The sequence below is a fragment of the Phascolarctos cinereus genome, unplaced genomic scaffold (genome assembly GCF_003287225.1).
Source record: "Phascolarctos cinereus isolate Bilbo 61053 unplaced genomic scaffold, phaCin_HiC Scaffold_2;HRSCAF=192, whole genome shotgun sequence".
Lineage (NCBI taxonomy): Eukaryota > Metazoa > Chordata > Mammalia > Diprotodontia > Phascolarctidae > Phascolarctos > Phascolarctos cinereus.
Genome location: NW_027555625.1, coordinates 50,123,342 through 50,140,907, shown reverse-complemented (window position 1 = coordinate 50,140,907; position 17,566 = coordinate 50,123,342).

The window sequence follows — 17,566 nt, the reverse complement described above, 5'->3', positions numbered from 1 at the left end:
TAAGGAAGGAAACTACATCTTGTGAAAAGGTACCGTACACAATGAAGTAATATCCATACTAAACACACTAAAACACGCGCGTGCACACACACACACACACACACACACACACATATATAAACATATGCCAAGTGGTATAGCATCCAAATTCCAAATCCAAGTTCATGACCAAAGAATAGAGAGCATTATGAAATGTAAAATAGATAATTTTGATTATATTAAATTTAAAAGCTTTTCCACAAACAAAACCAATGCAACCAAGATTAGAAGGGAAGCAATCTTTACAGCCAGTGTCTCTAATAAAGGCCTCATTTCTCAAATATATAGAGAACTGAGTCAAATTTATAAAAATACAAGCCATTCCCTAATTGATAAATGGTCAAAGGATATGAACAGGCAGTTTTCAGATGAAGAAATCAAAGCTATGTATAGGCATGTGAAGAAGTGCTCTAAATCACTTTTGATTAGAGAATTGCAAATTAAAACAACTCTGAGGTACCACCTCACACCTATCAGATTGGCTAATATGACAAAAAAGGACATGATAAATGTTGGAGAGGATGTGGAAAAATTGGGACACTAATGCAGTGTTGGTGAAGTTGTAAACAGATCCAATCATTCTGGACAGCAAATTTGGAACTATGCTCAAAGGGCAACCAAACTGTGTATAACCTTTGATCCAGCAATACTACTACTAGATTTGTAGATTTAGTAGAGAGACCACAAAAAAGGGGAAAGGACCTACATGTGCAAAAACATTTATAGCAGCCCTTTTTGTAGTGGTAAAATATTGGAAATTGAAGGGATGCCCATCAATTGGGGAATGGCTGAATAAGCTGTGAATTGGTTATTGTCCTTCATTCTCGAAGAGGACCAAAATGACATCACTATGTTGGGGTCAAGTCACAGTACGTCCAACTGTGGTTGATCAGACCACTATGAGGTCCGAATGTCACACCACAGATCAGGCACAAATAGTCCAAGTGAATATTTAGGGTGGATTCTCTAAATTTGTGCATCTCACATTTCTTTTGAGCTACTTCAATTCTATTTCACTCATAAAGCACCTCCTCTGGTGAGGGCATGCCTTGCTGGGTGGTCTTGTGCCAATGTCTCCCATTGCTTATAATCTATTCCAAAATTTTCAAGACAGACCTTGAGAGTGTCCTTGTATTGCTTTTTCTGACCTCCGTGTGAGCACTTGCCCTGTGTGAGGTCTCCATAAAGTAGTATTTTTGGCAAGTGTACATTGGCATTTGAACAATGTGGCCAGCGTATCAGAGTTGCTCTCTCTGCAATAGAATTTGAATGCTTGGCAGTTTAGTTTGAGAAAGGACCTCAGTGCCTGGTATCTTATCCTGCCAGGTGATCTTCAGAATCTTCCTAAGACAATTCAAATGGAAGCAATTCAGTTTCCTGGCATGATACTGGTAGACTGTCCAGGTTTCACAGGCATACAACAATGATGTTTGCACAATAGCTCTGTAGACCTTCAGTTTGGTAGTCAGTCTAATATCTCTTCTCTCTCACACTTCACTTTGGAGCCTTCCAAACACTGAGCTAGTTTTCACAATGTGTGTGTCAACCTCATTATCAATGTGTATATCCCTGGAAAGTGTACTGCTAAGGTAAGTGAAGTTATCCACGGTGTTCAAAACTTCTCCATTTGTTGTAACCAATGGTTCCACATATGGATGGTGTGGTGCTGGCTGCTCCATCAGCCTGATGGATCACCTGTGTTTTTGTGGTGTTAATTATTAGGCCAAAATTAGCACAAGTAGCAGAGAATTGATCCGCACTTTGTTGCATCTCAGCTTCAGTCTGCACTGAGTTCACAATCATCTGCAAACCAAAAATCATGCACCAACACTCTCTCCACTTTATTCTTGGCTTGTAGCCTTTTCAAGTTGAAGAGTTTACCATCAGTAGGTAATTGACTTTGATGCCGTATTTGTCCTCACTGAAGGCTTTTGGCAACATGGCTGAAAACATCCATGGGAGTAAGCACACAGCCTTGTTTCACTCCATTAGTGACTGGGAAAGCACAAGAGCATTATCCATTATCCAGAACCTAGGCAAGTATGCTGTGGTGAAATTGACGTACAATATTGATGAACTCTGGGCAACCAAATTTTGACATAATTTTCCATAGGTGACTGACAACATCAAAGACATTGGTCAGATCTACAAAAGTTGTGTATGGACCTCCATTCTGCTCCTGGCATTTCTCCTGGAGTTGTTGAGCAGCAAACACTGTATCAACCATTTCTTGGTCCTTTCTTAAGCCATATTGGCTCTCAGGTAGATGACCATATTCCAGGTGAAGGATCAGCCTATTGAGGAGGACTCTGGTAAGAATCTTGCCAGCAATGACTAAGAGAGAGACATCCCCCCTCCCCAACCCCATGATTGTCACAGGACAATCTATTTCCTTTTGCCTTTATAGATAGACAATGGAGATGCACTTGAACTCCAAGGGGATAATCTTCTCTTGCTACATAACCTAGAAAGTTTCAGTCAGCTTTTGTATGAGCAATGGGCCCCCACCTTGTAAATCTCAATTGAAATAGAATGAGCACCAGGTGCTTTGCCACATGAAAAGAGCCTAATGGCATTCAAAACATCTTCTTCAGTTGGAACTTCAGCTAGGGAGAGATTGACTTCCAGCTGAGGTAAATGGTCAATGGCTTCAGCATTGATTGATGACAATCTGTTGAGAACACTATGGAAGTATTCAGCCCATCTCTCTAGGATCATGTCCTTATCACTAATCAATGTGGCTCCATTAGTACTGAGTAGTTGAGATGCACTATAGGTGTTTGGTCCATAAATAGCCTTCAGGGCATCATAAAAGAGCTTTGGATTGTTACTATCGGTATACAACTGAATTTCACCTGTCTTCTTACTGAGCCAAGAATCCTGCATCTCACTAAGCTTTGCTTGTACTTTACTTTTGATACACTGGGAGCTGTAGTCACAACTTTTTTACTTTTTAAATGCTGCCTTCTTAGAGATGAATGAACTATCCTGCTGGTAAATCCTATGGAGTTCTTGTTTTTCATTTAGAAGCTTTTGAATTTCCTCATCATTTTCATTAAACCAGTCTCGATGTATGCGAGTGTTCTGACCCAGATGAGTCAGTGCTGTACACCAGATCTCTGAAAGCTGCCCACTCCTTTTCTGCTTCACTGTTGCCAACCATGTATTAGCTCAACTTTCCCTCTAAGTTGGCAACAAACTGTTTCTGCTCAGAGAAGTGCTCTAATCTGTTGATACTAATTCTTCTGGTAGTCATTTTGCCTTGGGGCCACTGCTTTTGTTGAATGTGAGTATTTAGCTTGGAGAGGATAAGTCTATGGTCAATCCAGCACTCTGAACCACACATTGCCTTTGTCACTATCATATTGCCTTCATCGCTCTCACATCCTGTTTGTCTTTTCTTACAATCACATAATCTTTTAAATACCAATATTTCCTATGAGAATGCATCCACAAAGTTTTCTTGCATTTAGGTGTGGTGATGAAAAGGTCACGAGATACCCAAATCTTCATTAGTAAGTGACCATTGCTGCTGCTGTTTCTAACTCCATTCCTGCCATATCTGGTAATCTGAGCCTACTCTAGCAATTAAGTTACCTAGAATTATAGGCTTGTGGCTTTTGGCACATTGATGACGAAGGTCTTCAGGCCTTCATAAAATTTTTCTTTGACCTCATCAGTGTTCATCATGGTGGGAGCAGAGGCACTGATGATGGTGGCATGGTGTTTTCTTGCATGCAGCAATCACATTGTCATGAGCCTGTTATTCATTCCTTTTGGTGGGCTTGCAAGCTTATTGACTAGATTAGTTTTGCTTGCAAAACCTACACCAGCTTCATGGCACTCTCCTTCATTGCAGCCATTCTAGAAAAATGTGTACCAGCTCTGACTTCAGTAAGTTGGGCTTCATCCGCCTGCTTTGTTTCACTCAGGGCTGCTATTTGGATGTGATATCTGCTGAGTTTTCTCCCGACAAGCGCTGTTTGTCTTTCAGGTCCACTGGATTTTGTGTTGTCTATAAGTGTGTGCACATTCCATGAGCTGATGGTGAGTGGAATCATCTTTGCAGAAGTTTTTGTACATTTTTTTGGTGTTTTGACCGCAGGGCAGGATCCCCATCTGCTGCGGTAATCAGGTCAGGGTTGGGTAAGCAGATAATTTTTAGGGCACCTTTTCGAATCCCTTCCTCACATCAGGAGGTGAGCAGTATGATCCTTAAAAGGCTGCTCAGACTTGCAGGGGGCTGCCAAATCCCACTACTGCTTCCAGGGAGAAGACAATCTTACAGCCTGGGCCACCTGTGTGCCGAGTTGTGACTACATTTCCCAGTGTATCTGCACTGCCAGCAGCTGGCGTGGTGCAGGACAGAGCAGTGAAGAAAATGGAGGAAGAAAAGTTGCGCTAGGCAAGTCTTAGAGGTTAATGCTCAAGACTAGTTTATTTCAGGAGTTTTCTCATTACGTACTCATAGAAAAACAACTTTGTAGCTTGAGAAATAATTTACAAGTTCCACGAAGTGCTATTAATAGCATACACAAACTAAGCAGCTAAAGATCATCTTTTTCTCATGAGAAAGTAGTTTTAATGCCAAAGTTCATATCTATTGTTTTCCTGCTCAGTTCTTAGTATGATCTACCGTGAGTCAGCCACCTGGCTTCAAGGCTGGTCATGAGTAAGGACTTGGGATCAATGAACTGTAACAAACAGAAAATGGGGCAAAAGTGAAGGAGCATTTATCCTGAAGCAAGCCTCTGTATGTACTGACCCCTTAAGTCACTAGAGATTTTCCATAAGGACCCGGCTCCCAACATTTCCCCCTTTTTTGTTTGTTAACTTGAATTCATGTAATTAACTCATGATTGGTTTAATGGTTGCAGATATGAATCTCAGAAGGAATGGGAAACAAAAACAAAAACAAATTAGGCCAATTCCATAGGGGAGCATATGCAAAAGCAAGGATATACTTGAAAAGGTTGAAAGGTGATGTAATGTGGACAGGATAATATTAGCTACTTTATTGGGGTCAATCCCAGGATGGGTACTATTTTCAATGTTGGAAGTAATATCATGAAAAATATTAATATCAAGGGTAATATTAGAATTGTGCCAGGCCCCCAGTAGGCAGGCACATATCTTGGCCCATGAGATATTAGGATCTGAAGCATTATAGGGTAGCAGGGTAACGCAAATATATGAATACCTGCAATCACATTGCAATAGCAGCCTTGTTTTCAAGGTTTCTAACTCATCCCCTAAATACAATACCAATCATTCTGGCAAATTAACTTTATACATAATACCTCTATCAATGACTTTCTGTGCTTTGAGTGCTAAACTTATACTTTTTTGCTAAGCCATTTACAACTTGTGCAGTTTGAACTTCTGATTGTAAGGCTATAGATGATACAGTGCTGGATATAATGAAGAGGCAATTGTAATTAAACCAGTAATAGGGAGACCAATGAATCGTTTTGGTCAACTTAAGGAGGAAGTAATACTCTGAAGAGCATGTTCTCCAGAGTTTTGAAACCATTCACGGAAAATATTAGTAGGGAAAATGGCGGAGGAGGGCTAATCTACTAAAAGCACAACATGATCATTGCTATCAATACATTGTTTGAGAGTACAATTGACACAAGTAACATTCCATTCAAAAGCAGTATTAGATTGAGTAAAATTTACATATCCATTGGACGAACTGGTGTTAAAAGATGATGCAACAAGGAAGGCCTGAGGGCTTTTATACATGCTTTTACAAAAGTTTGATTCCTTTCCCGAGAGGAGGTTATTCCCATTGCAAGGTACCCTTTGAAATTGGTGTGGTTAATGTGCTGCCACACAGCGAAGGCCCTCCATAATCCCAGATGCTCAATTGCTAAAAATACAAATTCGGAGTCTGTGATTTTCCCTGCTCCTTTACTAGGTCCATTGCTCAATGAGCGAGAGCTTTCACTTGACCCCACATAGGAAGGTGACTTGTCTTTGTAGACCAGCTCTTTCTGCGCTTCCCCCGAATCCTCATACTCTGCATTTAGGCTACGAGTTGTGGTACACACTCAGACATTTTTCTCCGGTATCCAGACAGGTTTATCAAAGTTTCCTGGAAAAACTCATCCCCACATTAGTAATGGATCTGGGCCTCTGGATATTTATTTTTCTCAAGATGTCTTTCAGCTGGAGTGTACCCATCTTTGTTAATATTTTAAAAATTAAGGGTATATAATGCGATAGCCAATTGTCAGTGAGGGATAATAGCCCAGGTACCCCCTTTTTGTTTAAGAAGAATAGTTTTAAGGGGCAGCTAGGTGGCACAGTGGATAGAGCACCGGCCCTGAAGTCAGGCGGACCCTGAGTTCAAATCCGGCCTCAGACCAAACACTTGACTCTTACTAGCTGTGTGATCCTGGGCAAGTCACTTAACCCCAAATGCCTAAAAAGTTTAAACAAAAATAAACAAAAAAAGAGAAGAATAGTTTTAATATCTTTGTTTCCTCATTCAACTAGAGCTTGTTCAGTAGGATTATATGGAATGCCTCTGATCAGAGAAATGTTATAAAAAGCACAAAAGGAAGAAAATGCTTTGCTAATGTAAGCAGGGGCATTATCTGTTTTAATTTGTTTAGGTACACCCATAACTGTGAAGGCTTGTGAAACGTGATTGACTGCCTGTTTAGCTGCTTCACCTGTTCGCAAAGTGGCAAAAGTGAAAGAAGAAAAGGTATCAACTATAACATGAATATAAGAAAGCTTTCCAAACGAAGGCATATGAGTTACATCCATTTGTCAAATACGATTGGGAGAGAGGTGGGTTAATAAAAGTGATACATTCGGAACAGCTTTTCACAATTTGTCGGGCTTGGTCTCTGGAAATATGAAATTGGCGTCGTAGAGTGTCAGCATTTTAGTGAAACTGGGAATGAGAATCAATAGCTTATTGCATGGTAGGGGTTAAAAGTGTTGGGTAGAATTGTAGTTGAGAATCAACAATGGCATTACCTTTAGTAAGAGGTTTGAGCAAATTAGTATGTGCTTGTATGTGCGTAATATAAAGATTTGCTGTTTCTATATGTCGACATACACAGAATATTTACTGTCTAAAATTACATTAAGAGGTTCAGAAAAGTCTTGAAAAAGGAGAATCAAAGCAAAAAGTTCTGCCTTCTGGGCAAAGGGAAAGGAAGTTTGAATTGCCCTGTGATGGTATTGAGAAATATAATAACCAGCTTTTCCACTAGTTGAGCCATCAGTAAAAGCAGTGAGAGCTTGGGGTACAGGAGCGTATTGTATGATGCTTGGGAAAATCCAAGAATAATTAGTGAAAAAGGATAGTATTTTAAGTGAAGGAAGATGATTATCAAGTTTACCCATAAATACAGAAAGAGCAACTTGCCAATCTTCAGAGGAAGTTATTAGGGAATCAAGTTGTTGTTTATTATAGGGCTGATGAATAATGGGAAGAAAATGTCCTGACAATCGTAAATATCTTTTTGACAGTCTAATAATGCTACCATGGTAGTATAGGAAGTAAGTGAACTAGGGAATTGGTGAGGGAGATAAATCCACTCAATTACACTAGCAGTTTGAAATAAGACCCCAGTAGGAGAAATAGGTGTGGCCAATATAGCCCCTTGTACCTCTTCTTGGGGATTAATATGGATCAATTGGGCTTCAGCTATCTTTTGTTCTACCAGTTTAAGTTTCTCCTTTGCCTCAGATGTTAGTATTCTTGGTGAGGTGAGAGAAGAGTCCCCTCTGAGGGTGGCAAAAAGATTAGATAATCGATCAGTGGTGATCTGCAAGGCAGGCCGATGCCAATTAATATCTCTAAGAAGTTTTTGAAAATCATGAAGAGTTTTTAAGGAATCTTGCCTAATTTGTAATTTTGGGGATCTAATTATAGACTCTGAGACAATGTGCCTAAGATAAGCAAATGGTGATCTTCTTTGCACCTTTTCAGGATCAATTATAAGTCCGTAAAACTGAAGGGTTTGTTGAAGCCCAGGTATTAATAAGGAAATTTCGCTAGTAGTAGAACAACTGCAAAGTATATCATCCATATAATGAATTATTTTTGCCTGGGGATATCTCTGTCTAACAGGTTAAACACCTTTATGAACAAAATTTTGGTACATGGTGGGAAACATCTCTTCTCAAAGGAGCACAGTGGGGAAACTGAGCTAGGAAGATCCCATCCTAGATTGAGGCTAAGATTGTCCTCACAGCTTTTTCCCAAATGAATCACATTCTCTCTGAGTAGACATCTACTTGTTCTTGTAGCATTTCTCTCAGATACCGATTTAATGTAAACAACTATACCCAAATTCAAACTCAAAATAAAAATAGCTTTTTACCTCAAACAGCAAGTTTCACTAATCACAACTTAAAGCTAGATACAGTTAATTTTACTCTCATGGAGTTGCAATAAGCAATAAAGATTTACCAGGATTCACATACATAAGAGATTTCACTTAACATCTTTCTTTCTCAAATTTAAACTTGTCCTGGTGTAAAAGCCAATCATTAGAAATCATTTCTATCTATTGTACATAAACTTGCTACTTCTCAGCAAGCCAAGTTCATTGTTTAGGAACTACACAATCCTGACAAGTTCTTTTCTCAGGGCAGATGACCTTGCCCACACAGATAGTTTCCATGGACCTTGGCAAATTTACAAAGTAAGGGGAATTGCCTCGTGCCCCTCCTTTTCACACAGAAGTAATCAATTAACAATCTAGATTTTAACATTAAAACGGTAACTTCAAATAACTTAATTAACAATCTTATAACTTTCATAAGTGATGGTCAAATTGTTTTAGGTATAAGCCTTTCTTTGATTACAGGTAAAGGTGGAAATACCTGGTTTTCTAAATGGCAGTTATTAAACAATATAAGACAAGGTTAGCAGGGCTGACAAAGTAATATAATTGGTTTCACACAATTTTTCCACCATCCTTTAGTTTCTTTCAGTTCACACTTTAATAACATCCAAATTATGAAAATTTAACTGACATAACTGATACAAAAGTTTACCAATTTGAAACAATACTAGATGTTTAAAACTTGAAACAAATACATTACCAATTAGGTGGCTCCAATTCTGTTGAATGCATTTCCAAGTTTCCTTACATAGAAAATCAGGCATCTCTTCACCATTGATGTTATATACTGGTCACATCTCATTAAGGAACTAATAATAATAGTAGTTAACATTTATAGTGTCTGCCCTTCTACAAGGCATTGTGTTAGGCACCTTCCAATCATGTGAAATAAACTGAGATAACTTGCTTAATGTCACCTAGTTAACAAATTTCAGATCCATATATTTTCCCAATTTACCTTAGTGCCAAACAGTATAATAAATTCTGACTTAAGCACTAAATTAAGAGCATCACATTTCATTTAAAATATTACCAGAATGAATTAAATTACCTTTTAGTTGTGTTCCAGTACACAAAAACTTTTCTCTTTGATCTGAGGGGAAAACATTCACCCTCCTTTCCTCCTTATCTTTCTCTCTTCTACATTCAACAACTTGGCCAAAGTTGGAATGCAGGAGAGAGGAAGAGAATATTTTCCAACAACTTTTCTTTCTTATCTTTCCCTCCACATTCAAAACTTGGCCACACTTAGAATGGAGAGAGAGAGAGAGAATTTTTCCCCAACAATTCTACAGAAGTTTCCAAATCTTTTACTCTCAAACCCTCTGTTCACACTGTTCACGCAAATAGATTATGCTTTTCTTTCTACCCATACTTGTACCTCTGATGGACTTTGATTAAAATCCCTTTAAAATTGCACATATCTTATTTCTTTCCAATTCTGACCTGACACTTCAAGGATCCTTCTTGATTCGCCTTTTACCAATTATATAACCTAAATAATAAAGTATTTTTCTCTCTTTCTCTCTCCCATCCACCTGCTCCTCTGAGGTGGCTGGTATTAGGGAGGGAGAGGGAGAGAAAGAAAACGGCATTCCAGATTCCAGCTGCAGCTCTTGGAATGCTATTCTTGCTACCTGGTACAAAGGGTATCAGATTACACATGGACACTCACTCATACCACACAGACAAACACAGAACAGAACACAGTAATGATAGGGAGAATCCAAAAGCTCAGACAGACTTGTTAGAAATCCCCTGCACAAAACCAGACAATTTTTTTCATGGTTCTCCAGATGTTTTGGAGACCAGGCAAAAGTTTCCTTAAGGTGTTGGAGACTGAGCTTTCTCCAGTTGTGTAAAATATAACCTAAGGGCGAATCTTGAGGTGTAGGGGGAGATTGGCCCATCCTCTTTTAGATGTTCATTCATTTGTTTACCAATAATTTCCCATCTTTCTAGATCAATAGTGCCCTCCTTAGGGAACCATGGGCAACAGTGCTCTACGCATCTCAAGAATTCCTCTAATTGCTCTTTTGTAATGTGAAAACCTCAATCTCGAACGACTCTTTTTAAAACTTGAAGGTATTGCTCTCTATCTTTAAATTGAATCTGACCCATTTTTAAAAGAAGAGCAGAAAAATCCCCGAATAAGCCTAGTAATGTGTTTCTTTCAACATGAAAAAAATTCCCTTACCCTCTCTGTTCTTCTTTTAGTGGAGCTCCAACTGGTAAGGTGCCACTGTATCACATTCAAACTCTCTTCAATCTTCCCAGGTTCAAGTGGTCCCTGTTTGGGCACCAATTGCCAGCAGCTGGTGTGGTGCAGGACAGAGTGGTGAAGAAAATGGAGAAAGAAAAGTTGGGCTAGGCGAGTCTTAAAGGTTAACGCTCAAGACTAGTTTATGTCAGTTTTCTCACCATATACTCATAGAAAAACAACTTTGTAGCTTGACAAATGATTTACAAGTTCTGTGAAGCGCTATTAATAACATACACAAACTAAGCAGCTAAAGATCATCTTTTTCTCATGAGAAAGTAGTTTTAATGCCAAAGTTCATATCTATTGTTTTCCTGCTCAGTTCTTAGTATGATCTCCTGCGAGTCAGCCACCTGGCTTCAAAGCTGGTCATGAGTAAGGACTTGGGATCAATGAACTGTAACAAACAGAAAATGGGGCAAAAATCAAGGGAGTGTTTATCTTGAGGCAAGCCTCTGCATGTACTGACCCCTTAAGTCACTAAGGACTTAGAGATTTTCCATAACGGCTGGCTCCTGACACTGCACCTGCTGCTTCATTACTTGCCTGTCACCACAGAACTTTGAGATAGGTAAAAATGGTAAAATGGTATGGATGATGTCTTTTGATTCATGGGTAAATTGGATTTAAGGGAGGCAGAGTTGCATGAAGCTGTTGACCTCACTCTATCTTCCACAGTCATCACAGTCCAGTGGCAGGACAGAATCAAGATGACTGGTGATGGCTTGAGATGCAGTGGATGACCTTGACATCTTTGATGTCTAACCAAGCTCTAAGCACTCTATAGCACTTGCTTCAGCCATCTTGGCTGTTGGAACAAATTGTTCTCATCTGCCCATTCCACCAGGGGAAGTCTTCACATGCTTTGGGTAGACAACCCCACCCCAACTCACCAATAGGTTTGAGGCTCCTCGGTTACCCTCAACCTAGCTTAGCCCATCTGCTGAAAGAGTTTACTAGGGTGTGGCCACTATGCATGCTATAGCTTCTTAGAGCCACAGGTAAGAGTTAGGTGGAACAGGTGGACACCCAAGGTGGAAAGAAGCCCAGAAAAGGGCTTGGCAGCTCTTATACCAGAGGTAGTAGTCTTCCCTGAACACACCCTACACCCCAGTGAATGAATAAAACATATGAATGTAATGGAATACTATTGTGCAACAAGAAATGATGACCAGGTAGATTTCAGAAAAACCTGGAAAGACTTGTATGAACTGATATAAAGTGAAATGAGCAGAACCAGGAAAAACATTGTACACAGTATCAGCAATATTGTATAATGATCAACTATGAATGACTCAGTTCTTTTCAGCAACACAATTATCCAAGACAAGTACAAAGGACTCAGGAAGGAAAATGCTATCCACATCCAGATAAAGAACTAATGGACTCTAAATGCAGATCAAAGCATACTTTTTTCACTTACTTTATTCTTTTTTGTGTGTTTTTCTTTTGATCTGTTCTTGCACAACTATGACTAATGTGGAAATATGTTTTACATGATAGCACATGTATAACTTATATGAAATTGCCTGCATTTTAGGAAGAGAGGAGGGAGGGAGAGCGAAAAATTTGGAACTCAAAATCTTGTGAAAATGAATGCTAAAACTATGGAGTCTGAATGCAGATTGAAGCATACTATTTTCTTTTTCGTTTGTTCTTTCTTGTGGTTTTTCCCTCTTGTTCCAATGCTTCTTTCACAACTTGACTAATGTGGAAATGTGTTTAATATGATTGTACATGTGTAGCCTATATCAGCTTGCATGCTGTCTTGAGGAGGGTAGAGGGAAGGGAGAGAGAAAAAATTTGGAATTCAAAATCCTATAAAAGTGAATATTGAAAACTATCTTTATATGTAATTGGAAAAAATAAAATACTATTAAGTGGAAAAAAATGAATGCTAAAAATTGTCTTGATGTGTAAATGGGAATTTTGGGGGAGTTTTGCAGAAGTCACAGATGACACATGAAGGCCAGCAGATGACACAGTGCCTATGACAAAATACTTAACTCAAATTTTTAAATAAGGTACTTTAAACACCTCATAAAAGAAAAAGAAAAATTCAGACTTCTTCTCTGGTACAAAGGAAGGGTTAAAAAAATCTGGATTTTCCAGATGGCAGGGGTGCCACTCACCTAACCCCTGCAGTGTGGAAGGGATAACTATATCACCCAGTGGTCCTCCAAGCCCTTACTAGGAAGGAGTCATCTGAACCATCCCAGAGGGAAAGAAGACTGCCAAATGAAGGAAAACCTGAACTTCTCCAGGGTGTGTGGAACACTTTGAAGGGGAAAGAACCTTGAGGCCAAGGCAACTCTGCACTGGGGAAGGAATAAGGAGAGATTAGAGAGGGTTATCCACAACTGTTTTCAAAAACAATCTCTTATCAGGCAAATTTTCCTGAATACTGGATTCCAGAAACCTTTGACCAGAGAGTCCTCCCGCTTCCCAGGTTGGCATTGATTTGTCTCAGACATTGCTTCAGAGAAGTTAGACCTTTGAGCTGGGAAGTCAGATATCTAATGAGCTGTTAATAAGTTGGAGCAAACTTCTTGCACTGAGATGGGAAGGTACCATTTTGCTGGCTGGGGACAAGATGAGGACCACTTGAGTTAGGTGGGTGCTCCAATTGGAACGAGGAACCCAGCTGGGCAGGAATAGATGCCTTGTTCTTAGTTTAGGGGATCATATGGTCCTGTGCTCAGCTCATAGCATCAACACCTCAATGTGCATATTGTCACTGAATCTGCTCCTCAACTTATGCCATTCTCATAAGAGATCCAACCTGGTCATTTAGCCTATAATATCTCTGATGGTTGTTGACACGTTCCGTAAACAACCGTAGGTAGTTGGAGATGTCAGCAAAATTCCTCCATTTCTCTTCACTCTAAATATGAGACATTTTGTTTGTCTAGTCTTTTGCTCTCCAGGCCCTACTCTATTTGGCCAGTCTCAAGACCAGCACCCAGGGATTAGTGTAGATGAAGATCTTCTCTAATAATAATAAGAGCTACATTTACGTAGTGCTTACTTGGTGCGGGGCACTATACTAAGCACTTTACTATTATGATCTCATACGATCCTCACAACAACCCTTGGGGGGCATCTAGGTGGCACAGTAGATAGAGCACCAACCCTGAAGTCAGGAGGACCTGAATTCAAATCTGGCCTCAGACCAAACCCTTGACACTTACTAGCTGTGTGACCCTGGGCAAGTCACTTAACCTCAATTGCCTAAAAATATAAACAAACAAACAAATAAATGAATGAATGAATGAATAAATAAATAAATGAACAAATGAATGAATGAATGAATGAATGAATAAAAACAAGAAAACAAACAACCCTAGGAGATAGGTGCTATTATTGTCCTCATCTTACAGATGAGGAAACTGAGGCAAATAGAAGTTAAGTGACTTGCCAAGGTTACATAGCTAGTATCTGAGGCTGGATTTGAACTAAGGTCTTCTTGACTCCAGGTCAAGCATCCTATCCATTGTGCCATCTATCTGCTCTATCCCTCAAGGCTGTCTCATAAACCAGCCATGCATCCTGGAATTCAGCCCACTGGTAGGACCTGCCAGGGCCTCCCTTCCCAAGGAATACCCTGTTACCATATTAGTGACTGCTGAAGTTGCATATGCTTCTCTGGTAGCAGATGGAGCCATCAATCAACCAAGCAAAATGGCGTTCCTTGGGAGCCAGGCACTTAATGGGCCAATGAAGGAGGGTTCTAGCCTATGGACTGGAGGCCTCAGTCTGGCATAGTCACCACCTGTGTGTGAAGGGCTCTAACACTGGTAGAGCCCAGGTAAGAATTATCTTAATGTAACATTTTCATTTGGCAATAGAAGCTTTTTGTGGCTGTACCTGTCTCATTATTACCCAACTCGTATAGTAACCCAACCCAAAGTGGCAAGTCTGGACAAAAGTGATTTTATGACCCTGCATCATCTGTGTAGTTGCAACTGGGGCCCAGTAACCAATAAACAGCTGCTTTTCTTTTTTTAAATTTTAAAACAAAATCAGCCCAAATCTACCTTTTCATCTTCCCACCCCAATTGGAAACATAAGAAAAACAAAACCCATTACATATATGTAGAGTCAATCAAAACAATTAACCTTGTAAAAAATGTTTTGTTTTGTTTTGTTTTTATCTCACCCTGGAGTCTGGAGTTCTGACAGGAGGTTGGTACCATGTTTCTGGAATCCTGATTTGTCACCATGCTGAAAAGATTTCAGTATTGTGCCATATTTGTGTTCTGAACAACTTGTTATGAAATCTATAAGGTTCATAATTTGTTTATGCTTTCCCTAATTTATGAATATCTCCTCTGATTCCTCCTTTGCCACCTCAAAAAAAAGCTACAAATATTTTTATACATCTTTACAGTTTGTTTGGCTTAGGACTTATCCCTCCCTTAATCTTTGCTGTTGCATCATTTCAGTTATGCCTGACTCTTCAAGACCCATTTTGGGATTTTCTTGACAAGGGTACTGGAGTGATTTGTCATTTCCTTTTCTGGCCCATTTTAAAGATGAGGAATTGAGGCAAACAGGTTTAAGTGACTTGTTCAGGTTCACACAGCTAGTAAGTATCTGAGGCCAGATTTGAACTCATGAAGATAAGTCTTCCTGATTCCAAATCCAGTGCTCTATCCACTGTGCCACCTACCTACCCCTTTAATCTATCCTCCCTCCTCTCCCCTTTTCCTCCTATTTCTCTTTTGAGTGAAATGTATTTCTGTACCCAACTCTGTGTGTGTATGTGTGTATTCTTCCTTTTTTGACCAGTTCGGATAGGAATGAGGGTCAAGCATCAGCCAGTTCCCTCCATCTCCTCCTCCTTATTTGTACGGATGTGTAAGGAGCCTTGACCTGGACTTGCACAGATTTCCTAATGTGGAGACACTCTGCATCCTGCCTTTTCCTACTACACGGGTGGGACATATGGGTGTTCAGGGAAGACCAGCACCTCTGGTGTGAAGGCTTGCTGAACACTTTTCAGAGCTGCTCATCCCCCTTTGATGTCCACCTTTCTCCCAACTCTCACCTGTGGCTCTGAGAAGTTGTTATCATGCATGGTGGCCACATGCCAGTAAAACTATCTCATCACGTGGGCTAAATCAGGTTGAGGGTAATTGACGCACCTCAAACACATCGATGAGTTAGTGTTTACTCTAAGCATGTCAAGACTTCTTCTGGCTGAATGGGTGAATGATAACAATTTGTTTCAATGGCCAGAAAGGCAGCTGAAGCAGGCTCTGTGGAACACTTTAGAACAATTTTTTTTCATATGGCTATTGATAGCTTTGATTTCTTCTGAAAATTCCCATTTATCAAGTAGAGAATGGCTCTTATTTTTATAAATTTGGCTCAATTTCCTATATATTTGAGAAATGAGGCCTTTAGCAGAGAAACTTGATGTAAATCCCCACCCCCCAGTTTCCTATTTTCCTTCTAATTTTGGCTGCATTAGTTTTGTTTGTGCAAAAGCTTTTTAATTTCATGTAATCACAATTGTCTATTTTACTTCCCATGATCCTATCTTTGGTTTGGTTATAAACTCTTCCCTTATCCATTGATCTGACAGGTACATTTTTCTGTGCTCCCCTAATCTGCTTATGATATCCCCCTTTATGTCAAAATCATCTATAACAATATTTTAGCTCTTTCTAAAAACTGTATCTCTTCCAAGAAGTCGAGTTGAGTTAGTACTGATGCTGTGTTTTTCTCGGATGCTTTGTTCGTTTTACTTGTTTTGTTTTGGAATCATTCCCTTTTTCTGGGACGGTGTCTTGAGCTCCTTTGCCACCATAATCATTCTTTACGATGGATTCTTTTTTTGTTTGTTTGTGCATTCTTCCAGACTTGATGTCAGGGCCAGGCTCTGTGTACTTCTGGAGGAAATATCTGGGCAGGTCCTGTTCCTGCTTTCGTGGGGTACTGAGTGCTGTGTTATTCCAGGATTTCAGGAACAAGATGGCATCCTGAAAGCTTTCGGTGCTCCTGAAATTATCTGACCTAGAGCAAAGTCTGATTACTGATGCTTTAGTCTGAGCTCAGCAAGATTGTGACCTGGGTTTGGGTCTGAGCAGCAATAGATGCTACTGGACTCTGACCCCAATCAGCTTGTAGGCTCCCTTTCAGTCTGGGATTGCCACCATATGTATTCTTTTAGAGGCTGGGCCAATGTTGGAAGTGAGACCCTGCCTTACATCTGAGGTCTGAGCCACAGCACTGTGGCTGCTGCCTTCTGAACAGCTTCCTTTCCTAACAAAAATCAGCTGTGAAAGACTTAGCAACTCTGATCAGTACAATGATTTTCAACAATTCCAAAGGACTAATGATGAAAATGCAATTCACCTTCACGTAGAGAACCAATCAACATTGAGTGCAGATTGAAACAGGTTTTCTCTCTTTAGTTTCCTTGTTTTTGTTTGTTTTTTCAACATGGCTTATGTGGAAATCTGTTTTGCATGGCATCATATATAATGGGTAGTATATTTTTTGCCTTCTCATTGGGTGGTGGGGGAGGTGGAGTGAGAGAATTTGTAACTGGAAATAAAACATTAAAATAATATAATATAATATAATATAATATAATATAATATAATATAATATAATATAATATAATATAATATAATATAATATAATATAATATAATATAATATAATATAATATAATATAATATAAAATACATTTCTGTCTTTCTCTGCCCACTACCTAGGGCTTCCTTATCCAGGAATACAACTGTAATGCATGGGTCCCCTTCTCATTCTGTCCTGGATCTCAATAGTAGGACTGGATAGTGGGCAACAAAGCTGTCAGTTGATGCCTGCCCTTTTCACAGCACTTTGGTAAAGGTCTAGGGGGTGTCCCAGTATAGCTC